At 43.3% G+C, this 27,438-nt stretch overlaps 1 protein-coding gene and 1 long non-coding RNA gene across 7 annotated transcripts in view; one reads left to right on the plus strand and one right to left on the minus strand.

The window, feature by feature from the left end:
• Positions 1-9,816, minus strand: part of ZBTB46 (zinc finger and BTB domain containing 46) — a 107,841-nt gene extending 98,025 nt beyond the window's left edge. For 2 of the 6 annotated variants that reach the window (XM_077832662.1, XM_077832657.1), the window contains exons 1-3: positions 9,712-9,816; positions 8,481-8,703; positions 1,524-1,656 (exon numbers count right to left, since the gene is read on the minus strand). The gene's annotated coding sequence lies outside the window, so the exon portion shown is untranslated. The remainder of the gene's footprint in view (positions 1-1,523; positions 1,657-8,480; positions 8,704-9,711) is intronic. The other 4 variants (XM_077832659.1, XM_077832660.1, XM_077832658.1 and 1 more) reach the window with 4 other exon arrangements.
• A 280-nt stretch (positions 9,817-10,096) lies between these two features.
• On the plus strand, positions 10,097-15,176 carry LOC144273730 (uncharacterized). The gene is made up of 2 exons (XR_013347788.1): positions 10,097-10,389; positions 15,049-15,176. It is a non-coding gene; the product is annotated as an uncharacterized LOC144273730 (long non-coding RNA).
• Positions 15,177-27,438: the final 12,262 nt, after the last annotated feature.

Genomic DNA, 27,438 nt, shown 5'->3' on the forward strand with positions numbered 1-27,438 from the left:
AAAACTCCCACTAACTTAAATGGAAGCCAACATTTCACCCTAGGATAATAATTTGTGCTCATTCTTCTAAACCATGCTGCCTGTCCAACAACATGCATTCTGTATGGGACTGTATATGAATATATTGTTCTATGTGGATTATTAAAACAACCTTACAATTAAATTTTAATTCTTGTTAAAAGAATTCTTACCTCAACAGGGTGATTCAGATTCCAGACAAGATTAAAGAGCTAGCTACCTATGAGAAACTGTCTCATACACCTCCACCAATTTACAGTTTAGAATAGATTAAGCAAATTAGGAATTCCAGCTTTTACACTAAAAGGTGTTATTCAGCAGTTTCTATTTATTTTACACGGATTTATTTTCTGTATGCTGTGACAAGGAAAACATTTTAGGTCTGGGAGGTCTCTTCAAAACATAGGTCCTGATCTTGCAAAGACTCATCATGCACATGAGTAACTTTATGTAGTGTGAGTAGTCCCACTGAAGCCAATGGAGTACAGTTTCCAGGATAAGGAACTTAGTTTATAGATGAAGAGATGACTATTTCAGCCACTTTTTTTTTTTTTTTTGGGGGGGGGGGCAAAGTGGGGTTAATGGGATGAGGTGTTTAATTTTATATATGACAGTATATTTATTTGTTAACTCCATCTTCTTGAATAACAAGTAAAACATAACAATGAATCACATATCTCCCCGCTATAAAACATTATGAAGAAAACATGCTATTCAGTACTCTTAAGACATTTAAGTTTTAATTATAATTCTTTACTCTACCTTGTTCTAAATTTAGTTTGTGTGCTGTAACTCCATCATAACAAGATAATTTTCAGTATATTCCCCAGTCCCAGGTGCACTCTCTCTTAAAAGGGCTAGCCACTTTCTGAAACTCACATGCCCACGTTCCAAGAGCTGTGTTCTGTACAGTTATTAGTCACAGACTAGCTCCCTTAAAGAAGAGGATCAATTTTTAGATCAACAATACCAATTTCTTTAATGACAGGATATTAAAGCCATGCTATTTCAGCAAGTCTCAGAAAGTTTGAGGAACCACAGCTGTTTTTTCTAAATACAAAAGTACACAAATTTCCACTCTGTTGTTATGGCCAGTCACTGCTAATTCTTGTTTGCACCTGACCATGGACTCTAGGCTTCACAGAACTGAGGCTGAGTAGAATAGGAACAGTAAAAGCAGTGAAGCTCCTACCTTTCCTGTTTTTGCATCACCCCTAAATGTTTTTCTGTTTTGAGTCTTGTGATATTCTTTCTTCTTGCTTCTCATACACTCAGAGAGAATAACAGACCGATCAGGATTAATGAAGGTGACCAAACCAGAAGGTAGGAACAGTACAGTAGCCAAACAAATTTACGTCAGGTTTTAATTCTGTGTTAGGTTTTCAAATTAACCTTCACTGTCAGTGTTAAGTTTAAATTTAAAGATAATTCAAAGTCCTCAAGGTAATGCTTTCCCCCACCACACACAAACCAAAAAGCAACTCTCTCAAGTGTTCAGAACTTACCAATAGTTGAAAATTGTTTTCTTTAGTAAAGATAAATGCCACGAGGTGTCATGGTACACCATACATGTTTTAATGAACAGAGGGAAAGCGTTTCTGATAACAGGCTTTGGAAGGTTCATCAACTGCCCTGTAACTGGGAAGGAAGAAGAGAAGAAAAAATAATCTTAATTTTAAGAAATGTAAAAGTCAGTAAGTTTTAAATCAGGTATTACACACTGTGACTTCCATGTTCTTACAGGCAACAATTAAAAAAAGCCAAGCCTGGAAGTTGTCTAATAAGTAAACTAAAAGTTATTATTTAATAATAGAAAGAATGCATATACTTTAAACTGGTATACCTGTTAAATCATTCAAAATACTAATATATTTACCATCTCATGAAGAGAAATATTCCTGAAAAATTACATAAAAAATGTCTAAAATCAGCTGCATAGGAAGCAAACTTTATTAAGTTGATTTTAAAATACTGATTATTCTAAAAATACTCATTCCGGTCTTAATTAAGGATTGTATACTATTAATAGATTACTAGATTAATAAATTAATGTGGTCAGCAGAACTCATCATCAAAGAAATCCTGAATTCAATGCTTCCAAGCCCCTTTCAATACAGGAACTGAATCTTTATAATTTTAAAGAAGTGGCCTCTGTTATATAGAAGTTCCTTCTATCTGAAGTGTGATACACTGCCAAAGAAAGGTATTTAAAAAGACATTGATATTATAATAAAACAGAATACAGTTACTACAGTGATCAGGCAAAGGAAAAATCTACAGTACAAAAACCTCGCACTTCTAGCACTCAGAATTACAGTGAAGGAAGCTGCCTAATAATCTCAACAAACAATACGTCCCAAGGTAAGCACCGGTAATGTGAAAATTTTTAAAAATGTATTGTGAAGCATTTACTTTGGTGTTGTTATACTTTGCATTTCATTTACACCATCCATCCAAGCACCTCAATAGTCTTACCTAACATCTGCCCGCCCATGAGATCTCTCTAAAATGGAGATTTTGCGAAGGCAACTTAGTTGACAAAGATTAAAATGATCTGTTCAGTACAATACAGGAAGTCTGTAGGAGACATGGGTTCTATTCCCAGACCTATTGAATCCTTCTTCCATTTAGACCAAATCACAGTTACAGGAAAGCACTGCACAAGGACACTAAATTAACTGCTGCCCTTTAGCAACCTGAGAACCTTCTGAAAAAATAGCAAGGATATGAAAAGAAGTACAACCAATACCTAACTGAACTTAAAGAAGCGGCTTTTTTTTTTTTTTTTTACACCAATACAAAACTTAAACAAACACAAAAATTACTTAGCCAGAACCTCTGTATTCCACTTGATAACACTGCTGATACTTATGTCTGGATGGCATCCTCCCTCACAGCCCACTAATTAAATCAGTCTTTTGTGACATTAGAAGTTATCATGATCTATAAACCTCTTGACTTCAAAATGCTTCAGTGTGAGAATACAATGTAGAACACAATTTTCTACTTATTATTTCTCCTCTCATCTCCTCTCTCTGCATTTCCTTTGTACTTGCCTTCTAATTCATTTCCTCGTGTCCTCCCATCTCTATTCATTCCCCTCCCTTCTCTCCATATCCTTCCCTCACCCCCATGCCACAGGAATACTGCTTATATATAGCTCTCATCCTGCCACATCTCTGCTCCCTCAGACTGTAACCTATGTAGCAGAGACAGAACAACAGCTCCAACAGTGCTCACACCACTGGGGCTTGCATCACAGAGGAAAAAACAGAAATTAGCAAATAAAGCATCTGAAAAGCAGGATACCTTATAGGATGCTTGAGATGTATGTCAAGCCCCCAAAAGCAGGTCAAAGAACAGCAAGCACCCTAGCAGCAATCTCAGCATTAGAGACTGTATCTCACCGGGTATTGCTCCTAAAGAGTGAGATCTCCTCACCCTTCTTATTGTTTTTTGGCTGTTTGGTTTAGTACACTCACTATGGGATGTCTGACAAAGTTTCCAAGCTCAATGTGAAAAGGGGTGGGTGAAAGAAAGAGGAAGAATTATGAGACATTAGAGAAGAGAAGTATGGAATTGAGAAGGCTTTTGCAGGAGACATGGGAGAAAAACAAAATGTAAAAGTTGAGGTAGAGAATTTAACATAAGCTAAGAAAGTTATAAGAAAGTCAAGGATGATAAAAGAAAAAGAGAAAACACTGCAGAATTAAATACACCATGTTTGGTGTTTTGTGGATGATCTGTTTTTGTTATTTATGGTAACTTATTATAGACAAATATCCCTTTCTATTTTTATTTTTTGGGGGGTGTATAAACCTAATCTAAATCCAATAACCTATCACAAAAAAAAGGAAACGGAAAGAAACCAAGAAGAATATGGTGATAGTAAGTTAAGATTTTTTTTAAAAATTGTAAATAGAAAACTGTTTGACAATACGATACAAATAAACACAGTTCACAACCATTTCATTATTTAAAACATCGGGGGCATAGTTCTGAAGGGTGTGGCAGCACAAGTATTTTTCATCCAGGCTATCTGGTTTAGTCCCCAAATTAGCTGGTATTGGGAGAGCTTTTTCCCAAGTACCACACAGACACACACACACTAATCAATCCTCATGCTTCAGCCAGCCAGGGTCAGGAAGAAGTTTCTCCCCATGCTATAGTACTGCACAATTAAGATTTTGCATCTTCTCCTCAAGCATCTGATATCAAGCACCAAGAGCAGTTAATGGACGAAAGATCAACTGCCTATTCTGGTATGTTTTCCGGACTCTACATTGCTCAACTTGTGACAAAGAGAAGACTGGCTTGGATGGAACAAAGCAGATCATTTATATCCAAAGAGCTTTAGTAATAACATAAGAAAAAATTGTGAAAGGTAACTGGGTATGTGTGGAACTACTCTCAATTATAACTATTCCTCAGTATGTGAACCCCTGCTCAGTTTGCTAAGTACAGTCAGTAGCTAAATTCTTGGCACATATACCCTGCCATTCTAGTTACTAAGCATATTTCAGCACATACACCAGTGAGTAACTGTATGTGTAGAATATTTTAGACTTCTTTGCTGCCCCTAATCTGGAAACTCCCATCCCAACCTCATTATATAAGTGAATTTTAGGTATACTAATTATTCATATTCATTATAATAAATGTATAAGATAATAAAATAATTGAACAGGAACAAACCCCATAATAATATGGGTACGGGGTGCAGGTATGCATATATTTAAAGGGAAACTTCAAGTACCTACTGTCACTCTGCAAGTACCTGTAACTTTTCAACTATCTACTGCACATATCTACAGACATATTGCCCATTCTTGTGCATGCATACACACACACACACACGTATAATCAAACTTCTACCATAAAGCAGACCATGGTTCCATCTAACTAGAATTCTGTCAGCAAAGAATTCAAGAGTAATGAAAAATCCACACTTCAATTTAAAAAAACTAATGTTTCCTAAAGGCGTGCTTCGGTAAGAAAATTACAGCTGTAATTTCCCCTAACTATATTGCTGATGACTTTAAAGAAGAATGAAATACAAGCCTCTTACAGAAATATACCAAAAAGTGTTTGACAAACGAACCCAAAATTTCAGACTATTTTGCATTAATTAATTAATTAAGAATACACATGCTGCATGCTAATATAACACACCATCTATGGATTTGGAAGCCCTTTAAAGAGGTGGGTAAGCATTAGCATCCCCATTTTACAGATGGCCAAAGATATACATAGAGATTATGTGACTCGCACACTGAGTCATTAGCGGAGGTGGGATCAGAACCCAAATCTCCCAATTGCTGTGCAGCCAGATACATCAAGGCAGCATCAGATAAGTAATTTAATACTTTGGGCTGTGGGAGTCAAAATTCCTCTCTCCCCTGCCCCAAGACTGATAGAACACCAGTGGCAATTAATACATTAGAAGGTCTGGGGAATCTAGTAGATTGGGAAATAAGAACTAGCCAAGACCACCAGAGAATATTCTTTTGATACAAACCCCCTAAAACAATGGTTCGTTAAAAAGTTAACACCGGAAATATGTTCATGTCTATATCTTAATGTAAACAGCATGAAATATCACAGGCATCATTAAACAACCAGTATCATCACTGCACTCTACGCAAAAATTATGCATCCCACAACTTTGTTAGGTCCTTTTTATTGTATCTGCAATTTACAGACAACCACACAGGACATTTTCCATCATCATTAATGAATTGTAAGATACATAAGTGTTAGAGACATACTGTACAAGTACACTGCACATTCAGAAAGTTTAAAGTAGGTCAGCAGTAAACTGACAACAAAATAAGAATGTTATATTAATCCTTTTGTGTAAAGTGTCAGAATTTTCTGCTGTAGTTTGTTGCCAGTAATGGACAGAAACTGCTGGCTCCAGGGAATTACAATGAACATAAGGAATATCCATTTGAACAGCTACCTGCTGTTCTAAGATTTAAACTAAGCCCTCTCCTTACCCCTTTGTTTGCCCATTAAACTAAGCATGTAGGAGTAAGGAAAACCCATGTGAGTGCTTCACACCAGAGCAAGACAGTTCAAAATACATCATGGAGTGCTCTAGAGTAGCTAGTTAACACAGGCACAAATAGTCACTGAGAAAGAAGCCTTAGAAAAAGTTGGGCTGTTGCAAGAAATATTAACTAGGAACAAAAACGTGGATTGGATGGTAGTCTTCACCTGGCAGGACAGGAAACATTTTGTTAAAAAATGTAAGCATATGTATATAATAGATCAAAATGGGTGTTTTTAGGAGAAACTTCAACTGGGAATAGAAGGCAAGGCAAAAATAGTTTCAAAATATACCCAATCCCACATCAATGCAACACCGTGCCAGAGCATGAATGAATATAGAAACGGTAAATAGACTAAAAACCTCTCCTTTTTTTTTTTTTTTTGGGGGGGGGGGAACTACTTGCCAATCTGGTTTTCCTCTAAGCTTTCCAATTATAAATGCCTCTTGCATAGAAGAACATATCCACTGCTGTACAACTGTCCCAGAAAAAACATAGACCATGGGGAGAAAGTGGCCCATTTTCTTTAGTCTCTAAGAATCATGTGTACAGGTTATATTTTCAAAAGTTCCACTTAATAAATGTATATCACCACATTAACAGAAGTTATATTATATGGCTTTTAAAATATGAAATTGTAATTTTCACTCTTGAAGTCTGTAAAATTTACTCTCAGTTTTGCATATAGCACTATAAAAATATAAAAACTTTATTTCCATCACTTACATGAAAACTAAATGTAAATGAAAGTGACTGGAATCTAAAAAGATGCTATTTTATTGCAATAGTGAGGCTAGAATCAGAAAAACAAAAAAAATATAAAATTTTCCATTTAAATTGCAATTAATCCATTAGTCTATCAAACCAAAACATAATTTTCAGGACCATGTGTATGAGAATTCCAGCAAATACAAATATAAATATTGTTATGTAGTTCCCAGCATGGCCCATGGGGCAATCTTCTCTATCAGCTTCTATTTTAGCGCCCAAAAACACCTCAAAGTGAGAATTCTTCACCACATGTTGAAAATGTTGTGACTAATAATACACTTTTCCTCCCATTTTTTCCATCACTAAAAGGATTTCAAAATAAAGAACTTGACAAACCATGGTTAAATTCCATTTCTCTGAATTCAAATCAGTAAAGCCAAATTTAATCCACAATCAAAAAACTTGCCATAAGAAGTGAATGCATCTTCTTTTAACTCTTGCAATAATAGTTATGATGATATACAATATACAAGAAAAAATTCAGTACAAGTAGAAAAAGTATCCAGTAACTGCAAGCTTCTTCTGTAAAATTACACCCTCATTTTTGTCCGTTTTTTAGGTCACCTAACCTTGTTCTTTCTTTCAATTACTGTTCTCTTCCCCCTTCTCTCCCCGCCATCCTCTCTTTAGAAAAAGTCCCTTTAAGGTAGGTAATTTAACAAAAATGGAACTAGACAGAAAATTTAAACATGTAATAAACATTTTGTTGAGGACAAGAACTGGGAGCTAGACCCATACTAAATTAACTAAATGTAAAAAATGATAGAAGGCAATTAATATGCATGTAAGAACTTCCGTACAGGTGTCTGCAATAGCACCCTTTGCAAAACACATATGCTAATTAGCATATCTTTAAACAATGCTGATAATAATCTTGTCCCTATAATCCATGCCAAATGAATCACTCAGATTGTAAAATAGAAAGCATGTGGAAAGTCATTAAAAGTCTCTGTTAAACCTTTCTTTGTTTATATTTTCCTTGGCAGGTGTAAAAAATAAAATATTGTTCTAGTTATTTGGATTTCTTCAAAGTGTTCACTTAAACATTTTAACACAGGTTCTTTAATGGTGCATTAAGTATCAACATTTTTTTTTTCCTATCAAAGAGATAAATCCTCCCACTAAAATCTGCTCCATTCTCTATTTGTCATCTGGGATTGAGTTATCAGACACTACTTGTATTACTTTGTGAAACTGTCACGTCTATTTACAGGGATACAAAGGCAATCCAATACTACAACCCCTTATTTTACAAGCACCTTCCAAAACACCTCTTCTCTCCCCCTATTTTTACAAATACTTTGTTTTTTCAATGGGGTGGGAGAGGTTATGCAAAGTAGTTTTTCACCTTGACAGAAAACAATTTCAGTCACTTTTGCATTTGTTTTAATATACTTATAAATCACCTACATCTCCAAAGAGGAGAGGCATTGTTTTTCAGGGGGTTTTTGTTTGTTTGTTTGTTTTTAAATAGGGTCACTTCCCCCATTTCAGCCTGCAATTAAAATGGAGGCAAGGCCAGGCGATCTGTGTCTGGCTTTAGGGGGAGACAATAACCCAAAACAGGCCTGGCTTTAAAAAGAGAAAGAGAGAGAGGGAGAGAGAGAGAAATACAACATGCTTCACCAGTATTATTACCTCATCCCTTTTTCCAAGCAGTTTTGAACCACACTCTTGACAAACTCTTGGTCCAACTTGCACAGATGCTGATTTTTTGGGGGTGGAAAGGTTTTTAATTCTGGAGCCAGAATTCAGGCTTGTTATTTGCAAGTGGAGCTGCTGTTAAAATGCCCCCTTGTCTCCTCTCCTCTCCCTTGAGCTGGGTGTTGACGCAGCAGAAATTACCAGCTGGAAAATTCCCCTTTTGGAGGTTACAGGGAGGGGGGGAAGAGGGAGGAGGGGGGACGAGTCATGGGGGAGGGGGGGTCAAACCCTGCCACTCACCTAGTTAACCCATCCACCCACACCAAGTCAGTCAGGCGTGCCAAAAGGGGCTCCATGCCCCTTCCACAAAGGGAACATTTCCCCCTTTCCTCCCCACCGAGTGTAGTGGGCTTAGCCCAGCGGCCCCCGGGGGCTCAGAGAGGTTCAGGGAGAGAGAAGAGTGTTTACCGGGCAGGGGAGACATTTGGGCTCAGACAAGCTCCCCACCGTCAGGACCCCCGCACTTGGAATCGCGGCACTGACACCCCCACCCCGCTGTTACCCCACTCCCGGTGGGGGGGGGGGAGCAGCACTCCCCCGACCCAGCCAGGGAGGGGGTGTCCTCGGCAGCGTGTGAACCAGGCTTCCAGCACCACCCCCAGACAGCCCCCCTGTGCTGCCGGGTAACTGCCTCCCTCATCTCCTTGGGGGGCGGGGGGGGCGCCTCCGCCAGGCCAGCGCCGCCCACCCCCGAAGCGCCGCGCGACTCCCGTGCTCGCCCCCCCCGCCCCTGAGTGAAGTGGGGGCAGCTACCTCCCTAGCCAGCCCCCCCACCCCGGACGACGAGCGGCTCGTCCTCCCCATCGCCCCGGGGGCGCCGGGCGCCCCACCGGACACCCCCCCCTCCAGCGGGACGCGTCGCCGCGCTGCCCCGGGACCCCGCCGAGCCGGGGGGAGCGGCCAGTCCCCGGGGAGAGCCCGGAGCCCCCGGCCAGGCTGGGGAGGGCAGGTCGATGGGCGGGGGGGGAGAGGGGGGCGGCGCGAATCCCTCTCCCCTGAGGGGCCGGGAGAAGCGGAAAGAACGGGCTGGGGGGGGGCTCAGGCCCCCTCCCTTGACCGGGCCGGAAAGGAGTCCCACCGGCCCCTCTCCTCAGGGAAGGGGTCAGCGGGCAGCCGTGCCGAGCCCCCGGGGTGAGGGGGAGCCTGGCTGGGGGGTCTCGCTTACCTGGGCCCCAGGCAGGGGAGCGGGGTCTCGGAGCGGCCGGAGCTTTGGCTCCTTCGGTCACTCAATGTCTCTCCTCACGGGTGGGGATGAGGGGGGGGAAGCTGGGGGGGGCGGGGCGCGCTCCCGCCGCTCCCCCTGGCGCGCGCTCCCAGGCGGCGGGCGCGCGGGCGCGGGCCCGAGACCGGTGAGGGCGGGGGCGTGGCCTGAGGGACTCGTGCGGCCTCCCCCCCCGCCCCTGCTACGCTCCCACTGGATGACGCCGGACACAGGCCTCCGTAAGCCCCGCCCCTCGCCCCGCCTCCTCCCGGCTCCCTTGCGCCCGCGGATCGGGGGCGCCGCCAGCCACAGGCACTGCCGGACACCGGAAGTGAGGGCAGCGCGCTGAGCATCATGGGAGGCACCCCCAGAAGGGGGTGGGGTGCGCGGTGGAGCGTTGGCCTTGCCGGGGGGCTGCCGGCCTCCCCCGAAGCCCCCCTGTGCCGGGGCTCTTGAGGTGCCCCCTCGGGAGCAGCGCCTGGCCCGCAGCTGCCCCAGCCCCCGCAGCCAGGCCCAGCGCCCCTAGACACCCCCAGAGCGCCTGGGGGCCTGGCGGGTTCCGCTGCCGGCCCCCGCGGCGGGTTACTGGTAAAGGTCGGGATGTTAGGGGTCGCGGGCTATTAGCGGGACGAGCTGGGTGAGGTTAGTATCTTTTATGGGATGACCTTCTGTGTGTGCCCATAGGGAGATTCTGCAAGCTACTCTCTAAAGGAACAGGGGGACTTGCGGCACCTTGGAGACTAACCCATTTATTTGAGCATAAGCTTTCGTGAGCGGAAGTGAGCTGTAATGCTTTATGCTCAAATAAATGGGTTAGCCTCCAAGGTGCCGCAAGTCCTCCTGTTCTTTTTGCGAATCCAGACTAACACGGCTGCTGCTCTGAAAGCTACTGTCTGTACTTTATTCGGAGTGGTAGCTGTGTTAGTCTGTATCAGCAAAAACAAGGGGGAATCCTTTAGTTACACATGAAGGAGGGACAGCTCTTATGAAGGATAAGCTGTTCCCCAAGAACAATACAGCCATGCTCACTTCAGAGATCCCTGCCTTCAATGGGATTGCAAGTGGGCAGCTGTGGGTCTAATAGAGATCATGGCAGGAAGTCAAGAGAATTGGATTTGATCACTTTGTCACAGTAAAATGGAGATAATTCTTACTCGTTTATGTCGGATGCCTTGAGATCTGCAGCTGAAATACATTATATAAGTGCCAAGTATAACTGATAACAGGGCCAAATTTGGCCCTTTGACGATAACGACCAAAAGATCAAAGAACTGGACTATATTTCATGGGAGTGAGCTAACAGATTTAGAGTATGCAGGACACCACACTTTTGAGATGGCTTTAACAGGCAAGACAATGGGTCTCTGAAGCCTGTGTTGTTGTGCAGTTGTACTAGGGCACAATTTAGCCGGAAAGATGTAGAACCAAATATTCCAGGTATTTAAGTACATGCACTTACTGTGATTATGCACACAAATTGGGTAATTATGTATGCAAATAACTGGAAGTGGCCATTTATGAGCAGTTATCTGATTTCTGTGTGTAACCTCAGCAACTGCACAGAATTGTGTGCCTAAGCTCTGAGAATCTGCTCCCTAATTTCCTTTTCCTCAAATCATGGTACATATAAGGTCACTTATTGAGATAGACTGTTTTCCCCATGCACACAGATAGTGGGTCAAATGCAGCCCAGGAGTAAAGAGAATCTATTCCTCTGAAGTCAGTCAAATTACACCACTGCTCCTTACTTAAGTGCATTCCTAAAAGGATCTTTTGATCCCTAGTATGTTTTAAAGTGGATGAACAGTTGTTCCAGCATGTCTTTCTTCCTACTCCATCCCACCCCCCAAAAACCCAAACCATTTTATTTTAGAAAAAAACCCCAATGCAACTAATTAATGAAAATGAAATGTCTTCACTCCAGTATATTTTTCAATTACCTTTTCTTCTGTATTGCTAAAGGAGTCCAACTACCATCTTCCAGGAAAGAATTCCATTAAAATGCAAATGAACAGTTTGCAGTAGTTGTCTATGTATGCAGTGAAGGGCACAATTCTTAGTTTAAGGAATACAAAATTAAAAGTAATGGGCCTTATTTTTAGACCTCAGCCCCCTTTTATGTAAACCCAATCTTGTGCGTGTGCACATCGCTGCACATTCAGTTGAAATTCACCTGTGTGCAGGTGACAGAATTTTAACACACAAATCCCCATTGTCCATGTTAAATTATCTGATGGGTTTTACATGTGAACATATCCTCACATGTACATACAGATATTAGAATATTTCCACTGTGGTTGCAGCTGTTGAATGCTTTAAAGCTGAATCGTAGTGCCTACAATTACAGGTGCACAAGTGGAAGCTGGGTTGTGGGGGAGGAACACATTAAATCAGGCCATATAACTATAGCTAAGTATGTTTGTAACACTCTGTGTTATCGATAGGTAAACCACCCTATTATTCCTTTCCTGGTCTCTTCTCTTTCCAAGACTCCTCTGATTCCAGGCAGGAATTCCCCTATCACCCCTGGACTCCTTCAATTCCAAACATGCATGCCCTAGTTCTACCCCTACTCAGGATTTCTTCCTCCTCTCTTTGTTAGAGGAAAGTATTTATTTATTTAGTTGTGTGTGTCATGCTGGACTCACTCCCCCATGAGCTGCAGCAGCTGCAGACTGGGCACTGCCCTGGGGAATGCTTTCAAAGAGGGGGAGGGTGGAGAGAGGCTGAGTTTCCTGAAGCTGCAGAACACAAAGGGCTGGGGAAAGCTGGAAGGGTTTAATACACTTGAGCCTGTATTTTGCTGTGTAGAGATAGGTTTTTGTTTGTTTGTTTGTTTTCTTTTGATTAGCAGTTTGTATTGCAGTTTAAGTAAGTATGCAATTACACAATCTGTCCTCAGAAGAGGGGAAGCTGCTCCCCGGAAAGAACTGACAGTGGGAAAAGAAGAGAGAAGGAGAAAGGAAGGTAGAAAGGGAGGATGGTGTGGTTAGGGTGACCAGATAGCAAGTGTGAAAAACTGGGATGGGGATGCGGGGGGTAATAGACTCCTATATAAGACAAAGCCCCAAATATCGGGATTGTCCCTATAAAAACAGGACATCTGGTCACCCTAGGTGTGGTCCAAGAGGTGTTTGCTGAATGAAGAGCACGTCACCTGGAAGCATGATACAGAGTTTAATAGTGTGTAACATTGATGATATATGTCAAGGATTAAAGACCACGGGGTTTTCAGACTGAGTGTAACTCTTCTGTATCCCACCTTTCCAAGGCTGCCAAATCACAAAGCTCATAAATCCAGACCATATGCCCAGGGACGTTGAGGCTTCTATCTGCAGCCTTCGTTTTAGCACTGAAGAAGCATTTAGAAGTCACATTCTTGCGAGCAGTTCTCTTGTGATAAGGAATATATGAACACTTTAATGCATTCATATTTGCATGCTTACTCTACATAGACAGTCATCATATGGGCATGTGAAAATGCTGAGCATCTATTCACAATAACTGTGTACACAAATTAGGCACACACATTTTTGCACATGGTTTCTGGGAAACTGAGGTACAGGGCTACACGATTTGCCTGTTTTCACAGAATGATTCAGTTGCAGGTCCCATGAGTACTTCTCAAGTATCCTTACTCCCAGTCCCCTGCTCAGCTCTAGACACCTCTGTCCCCCTGTCTATCTATAAACCATAACAGACATTGCATTTGATAAATGCAAAGTAATTTCTTCTACCTCTGTAATTTTCCTAAATTCAGAATGAAGACGAAGACAAAATCCCAAATGGCTGAATCACTCTTTTTCTCTGTGTTTTGTACCCTAAAATAGATGTCCAAAACCAAATAAGCATTCTGAGCTGACGAGCTTCTTTGTCAGAGTTCTTGTTTTCAAGAGGCCATTCTGACAGGGTTTTCCATGCACCCTACAAATGAATCCCAATCCTCAGACCCAATTCATTTCTGACCAGAGTGGGAAGAAAGCAATTTGACTGGGACCCGTTACTGCCCAACGTGGTGGTTCTGGTTGCATGAAAATTCCAAGACTCTCACCTTTTTCAGCCAATTTCCCTCCAAACCTCTGATGTCACAAGTAAGGGTTAAAGGACCTATACTCCTGTCCATATTACACTGAATCAAAGGTCATCTGGTTTCTTTGTCAGGGGACCATAACGGAAAAAAGGGAGGTGATGTGCATCCCTGACCAGGTCATTTTAGGAGTAAACCACATTTAAACTGAGCTAATGAAAAAGTATTTGTCTCTTTCTCTCACGCACAGACATACTCCCAGCCTGTGCTTGCTTGGTGAGTGAGAATTCCTTCTCTAGTGGGAGTCAACATGTCAATTGTATTTTTTTTCCATGATGTGTAAGGAGGCATTCACTAGGTTGTGGGAGTAAACACATGGGGGAATTCTCCGTGAGCTAGCAAGGGCAAGTCACAATCCTACTAAATATGGTGAATGAAGATTACAAAAACCCCAGGAGAATAAAATTCCCTCTCTCCACCCCCATCTCTTCCCCCCCACACACACTTATTTTTTCTCATTACCATGCTCTGCTGTTTAACTGCTTGAAAGTTAAATCTATTTCTATTTGTGTTACTAAATGCACAATGTTGGTTTAGTTTTATTCTGTGCACTGAAGGGCAGAACTGGGGCAATATGTTGTTTTTTCATTATTAATCAAGGCACATCATTAGAGAGGAGCAGAAACACCAAGTATTCAAGTAGTGGGAAGCAACAGGAAATAGTCCTCAGGTTTGTAAAAACTCAAGGGGTGGGGGATGATGATCGTTTATAACATATTTAACCAGCGACATCCTACTGACCTCCTTCAGTGCAGTTCTTGAAAGGAACTGGCCTGACTCCGAAGATGTTTAATACTCCAAAAATACATTCCCCTCAAAATGTTGAATTTAGAGAGGGGCCCAAGCTGCAACATTCAGGTCCCACTGCAAATTCATCATAATCTGGAAGTGCTGAGCTCTAGGGTATTTGTTTGTGTCCATCTTTAGTTCAGACTGAGAAGCCAGTCTGTTTGGATAACTTTTGTATGGATAACTTTGCTGTACCAACATAGTCTTCCTCTTACAGTCAATCATGTAAATGGTCTTTGCTTCCATTTTAAAAGCCATTTTGCATCAGGTTCACTTTCTATCTAATTTTATACGTTGGTGCACTGGGTGGGAGTATATTCTTTTAACAAGTTTCTCCTTTGATTGGGGTCAACTTCCCTCTAACACTGCGTTTTGGACTGGTAGGCTGACAATTTATCCTTTAATCAGATCTTTTCTTTTTGCAGGTCTTTATTTAAGATGGACTCACTGTACATCGGAGAGAACAAGAGATGTGGGCTTTTCTTTTTCCTGGAGCCCAATAGTACAATGGTGACATGTTTAGAATAAATTTGATTTCTCCTTTCCCTCTTCACCCCTATGTCCGTCCCTTCATGCTTGCAAACTGTGATACAGTTTACAATGGCTCAGTTGCGCTGTCTCATTTTAGGATGGGCACCTTCATTGTCTTTTTCATTGTTATGAGATACAAACAGATAAATGCCCCTAACTAAATGCTAATATCTACATTATTAGAGAAATAAACTAGTTTTCCATTAAACGAAAGCCATTTTGCTACAATCTCTCAAACCAGTCCATTTGTATAGGAAGGACTCCACTGAGGGATCTCCCTGTTGTCTGCAAAGAAATCTTTCTGTTTTCTGTAGAAACCAAACAAATTGCAGAGCTTGTGTACAAGCCCTTTGTCTCACGCAGATTGCATAAATAGTGTACCAGTACAAGTAATATATCTACTTAAAAAATAGAAGCAGCAGTTAAACTATATATAACTCTGCTAAAGAGGCTATGCAGTGTGGTTTTGGGTTTACTCAGACAATTTGGAGTTTGTACAACAATTGCGGCCACATTCTAGGCTCTAGTTATCTAGGTTAGATACTATGAGCCAAATTCTGCTCTCATCTGTGCACAATGACAGTTGAAATGTCAATGGGACTTGCACCATGTAACTGAGGACACAACATGGTCCCCTAAGATGCTTCAGTTATGTATGAATGAACTAAAAATTAAGCTCTCCTCATCAAATGCCTTCACCTCTCTGGAATGAGCATAGACAGATATCTTCTCATAATTCTAGTACTCCAGCAAATGAGATTACTCAGACTCTCCAGAAATTAGCCAGAGTGTGATCAGTGCTTCAGGTCACATCTACTTACTGATCACATATCTGAAAAATGTTGATAGATGAACACACCTGAGCCAAACATTTCTCGAGAGGATTCAGTTGCTCTGCTCAGTGAATGAAGTCTTTTAAAAACAGTTTGGTGCAAACATTCCTGGTATAACTCCACTGACATCAATAAACTTCACTATTGATGAATTTGGCCTATGTTCCCATGAAGTATACCTGCTCCAAGATCACGTGTCCCTTACCTCCACTGACCTGGATTTGCTACAGTGTCCCAAATTTCAGGACACTTTATCAGTGTCCCATAATAGCACAGGACGTGCAATTCAAAGTATTTGGTGCAGAGGTGTCTAAGTGCTTGTCATTGTAAAAAATGGGAAAAGTCATGACAAAAAATGCACTGAACCACAGGTTTGGTTTAAATAAATCAAAGTTGTTGCACATAATAGCTGAAAGTCAAACGAATGACCTTTATTTTACACTAAAAGTTGTTTAAAACCAGGTAATGATATTTAGCAAATAGTTTACCAACATTAAAATATATTCCAATGCACTGGGCACATTTAGAGCTAAATCTGTGTGGAATCATGCAGAAATAAATCTTGCTTAATTGGGGGACTGGCTGGGGTGTAAAGATCATGATTTTTATGGAAAAAACCTATAAAACACAATTTTGTCAGGAAGTTTATGCCTATTAGTCATAGGCCCCACTCCTGCAAAGATTTATGCATGGGTCTAACTTTATGCATGTGAGTTGTCCCACTGAAATCAATAAGAATACTCTTATGTATAAGGTTCAGTACATATGTGAGTTTTCGAAGAACTGGGGCCTTCGCGATATCGCACAAAATACTACCAACATCCTCAGCACCACAGAAGGCCACCACATGGTAAGGGCTTCATTTTTAAATGGCACCCAAGTAACTTGTGGGTGCCTATAACAAAATGTATTTTTACATAACTTATTTGATCTGCCAGTGGGGGGTGCGAGTGAAAAGTCCAGAATTTGCATGCACAAGAGATAGTGCAATAAATAACGCGTGTGCAAGAGCTTGTGCACACATGCACACGAACAAACTTTTAAAATTTGACTCACAGGTTGAGATTTTTAAGCTCGGGTGCCTAAAGTTAGGCCCCTAAATCCATATTTAGCCTGATTTTCAGCGGTGCTGAGCACCCACTGAAGTCAATGAGAGCTGCAGGCAGTTAGCATTTCTGAAAAGCAGGTCATTTTTATTTTATGTGCATAACTTTAGGCACTTGAGTTGAAAATTCAATCAGAGGGCATGTCTACACTGCAATTAAACACGGGCGGTTGGCCCATGCCAGCTGACTAAGGCTCCTGAGCTCAGGCTGAGGAGCTGTAACATTGCACTGTAGACGTTACGGCTCAGGCTGCAGCCTGAGCTCTGGAACCCTCCCACCTCGCAGGGTCCCAGAACTTGGGCTCCAGTCCAGTCCCAAACATCTACACTGCAATTTTACAGCTCCAACTCCACAAGCCCGAGTCAGTTTATACAAGCCAGTTGCGGGTGTTTGGCTAAGTCACATGTACCCTAAGTGACTTAGCCAAGAACAGAACCCAAGCGACCTTAACTGACATACTGCACCTTATCCCCTGGTTTACAAAAAGAATGTACAGTAATTTCCATTCAAACTTTCTCCCACACAACAACAGCTAAAGAAATGTCTGTCGTATGATATTGAAGCAAAATGCAAAAGCCTAAATGCTGAGGTGATAGGTGCCGACCACAGGCTGCCAGAGGACTCTTGTGTCAGCTGTGGGTCATACACAGTGGTTACCGTTAAAAGGTCAGCATTTGCTCAAACCCACCACGCAATACTACCAGAGGTTACCTGTTTCCCCCTGTACTCAGAAAGGTGGTATTAATGCCAGCTGTGTGGCACTTGTTGGCAAAGTCTACCATGGTACAGGGAGATCAGTATCTGTCTCCAGGCTGTCAGCTCACAGAGACTTCCTATCTCTTCAGAAGTCGGCAGCATGCAATGTGAACCAGTGCAGCCTTTTTCTCCAGGTGGATGGGGTCCACCTGGGAGCCATCCAAACTCACTCAACCGTCATGTTTCCAGCAGCTGGGTGCAGTTCCCACTGCATTTGGACCTGCCCATATCTGACCTCTGCGAGCTCACTTCAGAAAACTGAACCCTGTTCCCGAGCCGATAAGCTGCTCTGAATAGGAAGTGCTGACTCCCACGTTGGCTGGTCATGCAGGGGTTGGGTGGGGAGAAAACAAAGGGGAGAGGATGAAATGGGGAGGTGCACTGGGAGTTGTCAGATTAGCTCTAAATGGAAATACAAAACGGATACAGCCCTCTGTTTGGGAGGGTGAGCCCGGGGGCCTGCTCATTTCCCTGATGCTGCCCTGAGTGCAAAGCAAGTAATGGTTACAGGATCCCAGAGATGAAATTACAGCCAGACTGATCTGTGATGTTCTGTACCTTGGGGGAGCGTCCTTTAACCCCCATATTCCTCATTTTTATATAATGGTGATCTTGCATATAGATTCATAGATTCATAGATTCATAGATATTTAGGTCAGAAGGGACCATTATGATCATCTAGTCTGACCTCCTGCACAACGCAGGCCACAGAATTTCACCCACCACTCCTACAAAAAAAAACCTCACACCTATATCTGTGCTATTGAAGTCCTCAAATTGTAGTTTAAAGACCTCAAGGAGCAGAGAATCCTCCAGCAAGTGACCCGTGCCCCATGCTACAGAGGAAGGCGAAAAACCTCCAGGGCCTCTTCCAATCTGCCCTGGAGGAAAATTCCTTCCCGACCCCAAATATGGCGATCAGCTAAACCCTGAGCATATGGGCAAGATTCATCAGCCAGATACTACAGAAAATTCTTTCCCAGGTAACTTGGATCTTACCCCATCTAAAACCCATCACAGGCCATTGGGCCTATTTACCATGAATATTTAATTACCAAAACCATGTTATCCCATCATACCATCTCCTCCATAAACTTATCGAGTTTAATCTTAAAGCAAGATAGATCTTTTGCCCCCACTACTTCCCTCGGAAGGCTATTCCAAAACTTCACTCCTCTGATGGTTAGAAACCTTCGTCTAATTTCTAATCTAAATTTCCTAGTGGCCAGTTTATATCCATTTGTTCTTGTGTCCACATTGGTACTGAGTTTAAATAATTCCTCTCCCTCTCTGGTATTTATCCCTCTGATATATTTATAGAGAGCAATCATATCTCCCCTCAGCCTTCTTTTAGTTAGGCTAAACAAGCCAAGCTCCCTGAGTCTCCTTTCATAAGACAAGTTTTCCATTCCTCGGATCATCCTAGTAGCCCTTCTCTGTACCTGTTCCAGTTTGAATTCATCCTTCTTAAACATGGGAGACCAGAACTGCACACAGTACTCCAGGTGAGGTCTCACCAGTGCCTTATATAACGGTACTAAAACCTCCTTATCCCTACTGGAAATACCTCTCCTGATGCATCCCAAGACGACATTAGCTTTTTTCACAGCCATATCACATTGGCAGCTCATAGTCATCCTATGATCAACCAATACTCCAAGGTCCTTTTCCTCCTCTGTTACTTCTAGTTGATGCGTCCCTAGCTTATAACTAAAATTCTTGTTATTAATCCCTAAATGCATGACCTTACACTTCTCACTATTAAATTTCATCCTATTCCTATTACTCCAGTTTACAAGGTCATCCAGATCCTCCTGTAGGGTATCCCTGTCCTTCTCTAAATTAGCAATACCTCCCAGCTTTGTATCATCTGCAAACTTTAGTAGCACACTCCCACTTTTTGTGCCCAGGTCAGTAATAAAAAGATTAAATAAGATTGGTCCCAAAACTGATCCCTGAGGAACTCCACTGGTAACCTCCCTCCAACTTGACAGTTCACCTTTCAGTAGGACCCGTTGTAGTCTCCCCTTTAACCAATTCCCTATCCACCTTTCAATATTCCTATTGATGCCCATCTTATCCAATTTAACTAATAATTCCCCATGTGGCACCGTATCAAACGCCTTACTAAAATCTAAGTAAATTAGATCTACTGCGTTTCCTTTATCTAAAAAATCTGTTACTTTCTCAAAGAAGGAGATCAGGTTGGTTTGGCACGATCTACCTTTTGTAAAACCATGTTGTATTTTGTCCCATTTACCATTGACTTCAATGTCCTTAACTACCTTCTCCTTCAAAATTTTTTCCAAGACCTTGCATACTACAGATGTCAAACTAACAGGCCTATAATTACTTGGATCACTTTTTTTCCCTTTCTTAAAAATAGGAACTATGTTAGCAATCCTCCAATCATACGGTACAACCCCTGAGTTTACAGATTCATTAAAAATTCTTGCTAATGGGCTTGCAATTTCTTGTGCCAATTCTTTTAATATTCTTGGATGAAGATTATCTGGGCCCCCCGATTTAGTCCCATTAAGCTGTTTAAGTTTCGCTTCTACCTCAGATATGGTGATGTCTACCTCCATATCCTCATTCCCATTTATCATGCTACCATTATCCCTAAGATCCTCTTTAGTCTTATTAAAGACTGAGGCAAAGTATTTGTTTAGATATTGGGCCATGCCTAGATTATCCTTGACCTCCACTCCATCCTCAGTTTTTAGCGGTCCCACTTCTTCTTTCTTTGTTTTCTTCCTATTTATATGACTATAGAACCTTTTACTATTGGTTTTAATTCCCTTTGCAAGGTCCAACTCTACTTGACTTTTAGCCTGTCTCACTTTATCCCTACATATTCTGACCTCAATAAGGTAGCTTGCCTTACTGATCCCTCCCTTCTTCCACTCCCTATATGCTTTCTGCTTTTTCTTAATTACCTCTCTAAGATGCTTGCTCATCCAGCTTGGTCTACAGCTCCTGCCTATGAATTTTTTCCCCTTTCTTGGGATGCAGGCTTCCGATAGCTTCTGCAGCTTTAATTTAAAATAATCCCAGGCCTCCTCTACCTTTAAACCCATAAATTCTTCAGTCCAAATATAAAGCATGCCTTGTAAGATATTAGGGGAAAAGTTATGATCTGCTGAAAGACAGTGTTCTAGCTAAATATGTGTATCACCAATACATATGAAATTATAAGAATTGTGTTAGAACATAAGAATGGCCATACTGGGTCAGGCCAAAGGTCCATTCAGCCCAGTATCCTGTCTACCGACAGTGGCCAATGCCAGGTGCCCCAGGGGGAGTGAACCTAACAGGTTGTATGGTTTTCTCTAAAATATGCTGTGGGTGCCCAGATACTAGCTATACAGAGACAATGACAAGGGAGACAACCAACACCGGGGTGGGTACTGTTGAACAGACATCACCAGCCATTGTCCAGCAAGGGAGCTACAATGTAATGACTCACCTGTGTGAGGCCACACCAGGGGAATTGCTCAACCTTGCCAGGAGACTCAGCAATGCCCCCCCAGACATGCCTGGATCTGTGTTCTACAAGCACATGGACTAAGGGTATAAACCAGAACACAGTGGCCACATGTTTGGCCTTTCTCCTGCTCCCACCTATGCTTTAAGCAACAAGGACACTGAGAAGAAGACTTAAGACTCCAACAGAGGAGACTGGCCCAGGTTTCAAGGGTGAAATCTGCATATTATGAACTGCAATATCCAGTGGAGTGAGAAAAACTGCTTAATCTAGATGTTGCCAAGTCTAACAGGGTTGAGAGTTTAGACTGCGTGCTTATATTTTCTTTTCTTTTGGTAACTAACTCTGACTTTTTGCCTATCACTTAAAATCTATCTTTTGCAATCAATAAACTTCTTTAATTGTTTATCTTTGCCAGTGAGTTTGGCTGAAGTGTGTGGTAAATCTGTTCAGGTTTTATAAAGGCTGGTGTATATCCACTTTCCATTGATGAAGTGGTGAACCAATTAATAAATCTGCATTGCTCGTCTTGAGCAGTGCAAGACACGTATATTCCTGAGGTAGTGCTGGGAGCTGGGGGGTTTTGGCTAGTGCCTTTCTCTGTGTGATTTATGAGTGGCTGTGGGAGCAGTCAGGCACTCTAGCTGGCTGTGGGCCTCCACATGCGGTTGTGCTGAGTGATAACAGCACCTGGAGGGGTTTGTTGCTTGTTACTAGCAAGGCATTGAGACAGCCCAGGCTGGAGACAGTTAAGGTGGCACAGTGGTCCCACAGTCCCAGGCTGAACCCTGGGGATGCCATCACATGATCCTGCACCTGAGCAGGAGATGGGCTTGCCCTATACAATCTACACCAAGCAGGCCTCAGGGAAATCCTGCAATATGTTACCTCTTCCCCAGCAAGCACTTCAAAATCCTTTCAGGTGTGATGTGGTGCAGCTTTGCGCTGAACCTAATATTCACAGTGAGCAATTAGGAAGGAAGTATGGTCTAGAGGTTAGAGCAGGGCGTTAGGAGAACTGAGTTCTAGTTTTGGCTCCCTCTGTGACCTTGTGCAAGTCACTGAGGGTCATATTTTAAGTCTCATCTCTGGTTTAGGATGTGCACTTTTGACCCATTCTAGAAGAAGAAAGAGACCAAGACATGTGGTCTGAGTGCTGTGAGCTGAATGCTGGGGGACAGGAACTTGCCGGTTACCAGCCCCGCTTTGGCACTGACTTCTTTTGTAGCTTCAGGTAAGTCGCTTACTGTCCCTGCTCCTGGTTTCTAATATGTCAAATGGGGTGTGTACTTGCCTGGGGTGTTATAATTCTCTGCACATTCCTATCCACAGGAAATTTGTTCACAGCCATGGACATGGAAGCGAGAGATCTCTGATGTGCAAGACCCACACACGCACCTGCACTCTTTGTAAAAGTCCTATGGCATGCCAGCATGGTTTGCAAAGTCGTTCCCTAGATGCTTTACTGAATCGAGGGTCTGTGCTGACAACAAAGTGAACTTCACAGCCTAGGGTAGTGTGAGCTCTAATTAAGTTCTCCAGTAACATTGTGAACTGGTGCCTTTCCCTGCCTGCTCTACAGACACAGTTCACACACTGTGTGTAGTAAAAACTCTCCCCTTCCAGGATCTGGCTTATTAACACAGAAATCAACGATCAAATAACATCATACTTAGCTGAGATCTTCTCTCCAGGCCTGGCCGCTCCTATGGTTCCTCTTTCAGATCTGTTCACCCCATACATTAGCCCCTCTCTCCCCAGAAAGCCATGTCCACCTCCCTTATATCCAGCACCCACCTCAGTAAACCAGCAGGATCCACTTAACCCTCTCCCAGCGGGATCAGTGCTTACTAACGGTGGGGTGTTTCAGGCAAATACGGCTGGCCTGCTGCAAACTCTCGTCTATCTCACAAGGGTGTTGTGAGGCTTCATTAACTAACACTAATATGGAGCTCTGAAGATTCTACAAGCTGAGAATTATTACTACTAAGAATGCATGGGAAAGTCTGTGATGTCCCAAGGAAGCTCTCAGGAGCACAAGTGATTATGGCAAAAGAGGAGGCTATTTAGTGTGTGTAGAGTTAGAAGTTCCAAATCCCCCCCAAAAATGTAATACACGTCTCAAAACTCCTTTCTAAACCCAACTTACTTGCTCTTACTACTCCCTTTGGTGAGTCTGTTCCATATACTGTATTAAGTACTCTTAGCATAAAGAATTTCCACATGAATCCCTTTAGTGTCCAACCCTTCCTGAGCTTTCATTCATGCCCTCAATTGTTGCATTTGACATGAGTTCAAATAGCCTTGTAGTGTCACTCCTCTCTATTCCCTCCAGAATTCTGTACACTTCAGTGAGATCTCGCTTAATCTTCTCTTTACTAAAGAACAGAGACCTAGTTTCTCGAAGCTCTCTGTTTAACTTCCCTGAGAGCCTGCACCATTCTGGCTGCCTTTCACTCTCTCGTCTTCATCTTAGTCATATGATCCTTTTTGAGACTGAGGTGAGCAGAGCTGTGTGCACCGTTCCAGATGTGGTCTCAGCAGCCCCCTATGACACGAAGGTTACAAGTCGCCAATGCAAACAGTATGAGCAAAAGACAAGATTTCCTCTTCAGGCAAGAGGCTAGAGGGGGGCATGTCCTAATCTCCAGAGCGTGGAGGTTTTATACATGGCATTCCTATTTGTGCGGAAAGGTCTTACCGTGATGGTCACTGCTCTTAGGGTGACCAGACAGCAAGTGTGAAAAATCGGGACGGGGGTAAGGGGTAATAGGAGCCTATATAAGAAAAAGACCCAAAAATCGGGACTGTCCCTATAAAATCGGGACATCTGGTCACCCTAACTGCTTTGGACTAGGAGGAAACGGTGTACCCCTCAAATGGACACTTCATGGTAGCCAGCTCTTAACTCTGCCCCTCCAGAATGACTGCAAGAGCCCCCCGCCTCTGTCCTGGAAAGATAGTAATGTTTGGGTCGGGCTCTCTTGTACCTGGCTTTCTCTAACCTTTCTGGATTGGGGATCACTTTTGAAGAGCCTCTTGCGCAGACACCTCCCATCCAAACCACAGGCCCACACCTCCCCTAAGGATAGCACCTGGCCCTGTGACAAAGCCACACAGGACCATATAAAGAGACCAGAAGAAAATATTCAGTTCTAATGAGGCAGGCGCAGCTGTTGAGTTGCACCTCTGTGTTCTGCGTTTGGGCTGTTGATTTCCTCTCCCTGGATGGAGAACTTCATGTTTATTAGTCCCCTCTACCCTGCTACTGCCTGCAGGCCCCAGTACTCCAACATCTCCCTCACTTGACTTTGCAGTTTGGCTCTCTTTGGGAGCGTTTGCTGTCATCAGCCAGTCTGAGCACAGTTATATTTCTTCCAAGAAATACCCGATAAACACACAACAGAGAGTGCAGAGCAATTCTTCACTTTTTCGTTTTAGTTCAGTTCATTAAAAAGGCCTGTAGGAGCCCTTACAGAGTCTTGGTTGCTGCCAGCAAGCATCACTGCTTGGAGGTTGCCAAATGAATCCCCCATCACCACAGAAGATGCCCAGACACTATAGTGAAGAGCAGAGAGAGAGAGAGAGAGAGAGAGCACCCGGCATTACTCCAGCTCTGTGCAGCCCATTGCTTGAAGAATGATGGCTCTAGTAAATGCCTTCTCCAAACTGAGAAATGAGCAACCAAGAGCTGCCTTTGCAATCCTTTTCTTCCTACGGCCATTTCTAACACCCACAGCTGAGCAGGAGTCACCTCTGAGCTCATAATGGCTTCTGAATGTGCCCATAGGCACCGACTCCGTGGGTGCTCTGGGGCTGGAGCATGCACGGGGAAAAATTAGTGGGTGCTCTGCACCCACTGGCAGCCAAGCTCCCCGCCCCACCTCACCTCCTCCTCCGCCTCCTCCCCTGAGCACGCTGCGTCCCCACTCCTCCCAGTGCTCGCCGCCGCCAAACAGCTGTAGTAAGCTCTGGGAGGGAGTGGGGAGGAGCGGGAACGTGGCGTGCTCAGGGGAGGAGGCGGGGAAGAGGCGGGGCCAGGATGGGGATCTGAGGAAGGAGTCGGAATAGGGGCAGGGAGGGGGTGGAGTTGGGGTGGGGATTTTAGGGAGGGGGTTGTAATGGGGGTGGGGCCAGGAGCAGAGGAAGGTCGAGCACCCTCCGGTGCCAGTAGAAGTTGGTGCCTATGAATGTGCCCAGATGCTGCACTTCCAGAGCCTGGCTCTCTACTGACTTACACTTTGGGTCATCATTTACACTAGTGCAAAATGCTACCTCTTGGATTCTGCTGGTAAGACATGCCCACTTTGTACTCCCTTTACAGTGACAACACAAGGTGAGGGGTATGGGAGGGTCACACCTCCGGTGACTTTGCTTTCAGAGCACTTTGGGATCCCTCAAACAGCATGATACCAACCCAGATTCTGCTCTATTTTATCTGGCAGGGCTTAGGTTACAGAATAACAGACGCACTGGTTTGTTTGTTTTTAATCTGAAGGGAAATCTTCACACCTTTGTTTGCTCTTTTCCGCATCAGGCCCTCAGCCTGACAACACCGCACTTCAATGTGGGAAGTTGCCCATCTATCTACAATTGCAGTTTTTATACTTTTAAACCCCCCCCCCCCGTCTTCTTCTCTTCTACCAAGGGCCCATGAGTCACCTTCCCCTCTTCAGCAGCTCACCAAAGATGGCCCCCTCCTTATTTTTTCCAGGCTATGTCTCATCGATACTATAACGCAAAACCAGTAGACAATGATAAGTAAGAAAGGAAGGGGAGGATCAGTAGAGTCAATCTCTGTAGGGGTAAGGAGAGAATGGTACATAACTACCTGGGGGTCAAGTCCATCCCTGGTGACCTCTGCTAACTTCAGTGGAGGTACACGAAAAAGGAAGCAGGGCTCTGTGTTCAGTCACAGAGTACATCAGGAGTAAGAACTATTGTACATCAACAGTCACCTGCTCCAGTCTTTAATAAAAAGGTCCGTTGATCTACCGTAGAGGAGGGCTGATACCGAATGCACTTGGCTTCCTCTTTCTTGGGGGGAGTGGAGGCGTGAAGGGGTATTGCCTGTATCCATGCAGATGGTGTGTTGTTTGTGCTTACCAGATAATTTGATGACTTTATCTGATCACAGGTTTTCCTGAGGAAGGAAAGGAGAGTCTGAGTCACTTGAAAATGGGGGCCCTTCTTCTCTGGGTATGACTAACTGGACCACAGACTGCCGTTAGAAGAAAGCAGAGAATCTGGAGTCGTGGGCTGAAGAGGTTCCACAGCTGTTCCTCTTTTTAATTTCCAGCCAAAACTGACAAGGGGCTCCTGGAAGTATTGATAGGCAGCTCAGCTGCTTTAGTCATTATTAGATACAGAAAGTAGAAGTCCAAGTGTGCAAGATGTGGGTCTGAGAAGAGCGCTATGAACTGGGAATCATGAGTTCAGATTCCAGCACTGACAAAAATTCAGTCACTATCTCTCTGTGCCTCAATTTCCCCATCTGTAAAATGGGTTAATGAAATGGACTCACCTATCTCATGTGGGAAGGGGGAAGAAGGAGATTTTGGACTTAAATAGGCTGGGATTTTCAAAACAGCCCAAGGGATTTAGACACCCAAATCTCTAACTCTCTCAGGCTGCTTTAAAAATCCCAGGCTCAGTGTCTGTAAAGTGCTTTGAAGATGACAAATGTTATTAAGCATTGTTTTTGCTTTAATTCTGAGCCAGTAAGCGGAGGAAGGGGACAATTCCCCCTCCTCTCCCGACATGTGAACTCTGGCCTGCATAGAACATCTGAAAATGTAACCCTGTTTAACCACAAATAAAACCCTCCTCATTCTCCAGCCAAGCCATTTGTTTTCCACAAGCAAAACAAACGGCTGAGAAGGCCCAGTCCTCGCCAAACGGGGCTGAAAGAAGACTCAGCACTTACACAGCACCACCATTCTCCCAGAGCACTTTACAGAGAGGAGATACAGCAGCAGAGCAGGGATGAGAACTCAGGAGATCCCGTCTTCCAGCACTGGACTCCGTCCACTAGACTGCACTGCTCCCTGAATAATTAACTTGAAGATTTTAAATAATGCCAGGCTTAGAATCTTTCAGGCC

The sequence above is a fragment of the Eretmochelys imbricata genome, chromosome 13, assembly GCF_965152235.1.
Source record: "Eretmochelys imbricata isolate rEreImb1 chromosome 13, rEreImb1.hap1, whole genome shotgun sequence".
Taxonomy (NCBI): domain Eukaryota; kingdom Metazoa; phylum Chordata; order Testudines; family Cheloniidae; genus Eretmochelys; species Eretmochelys imbricata.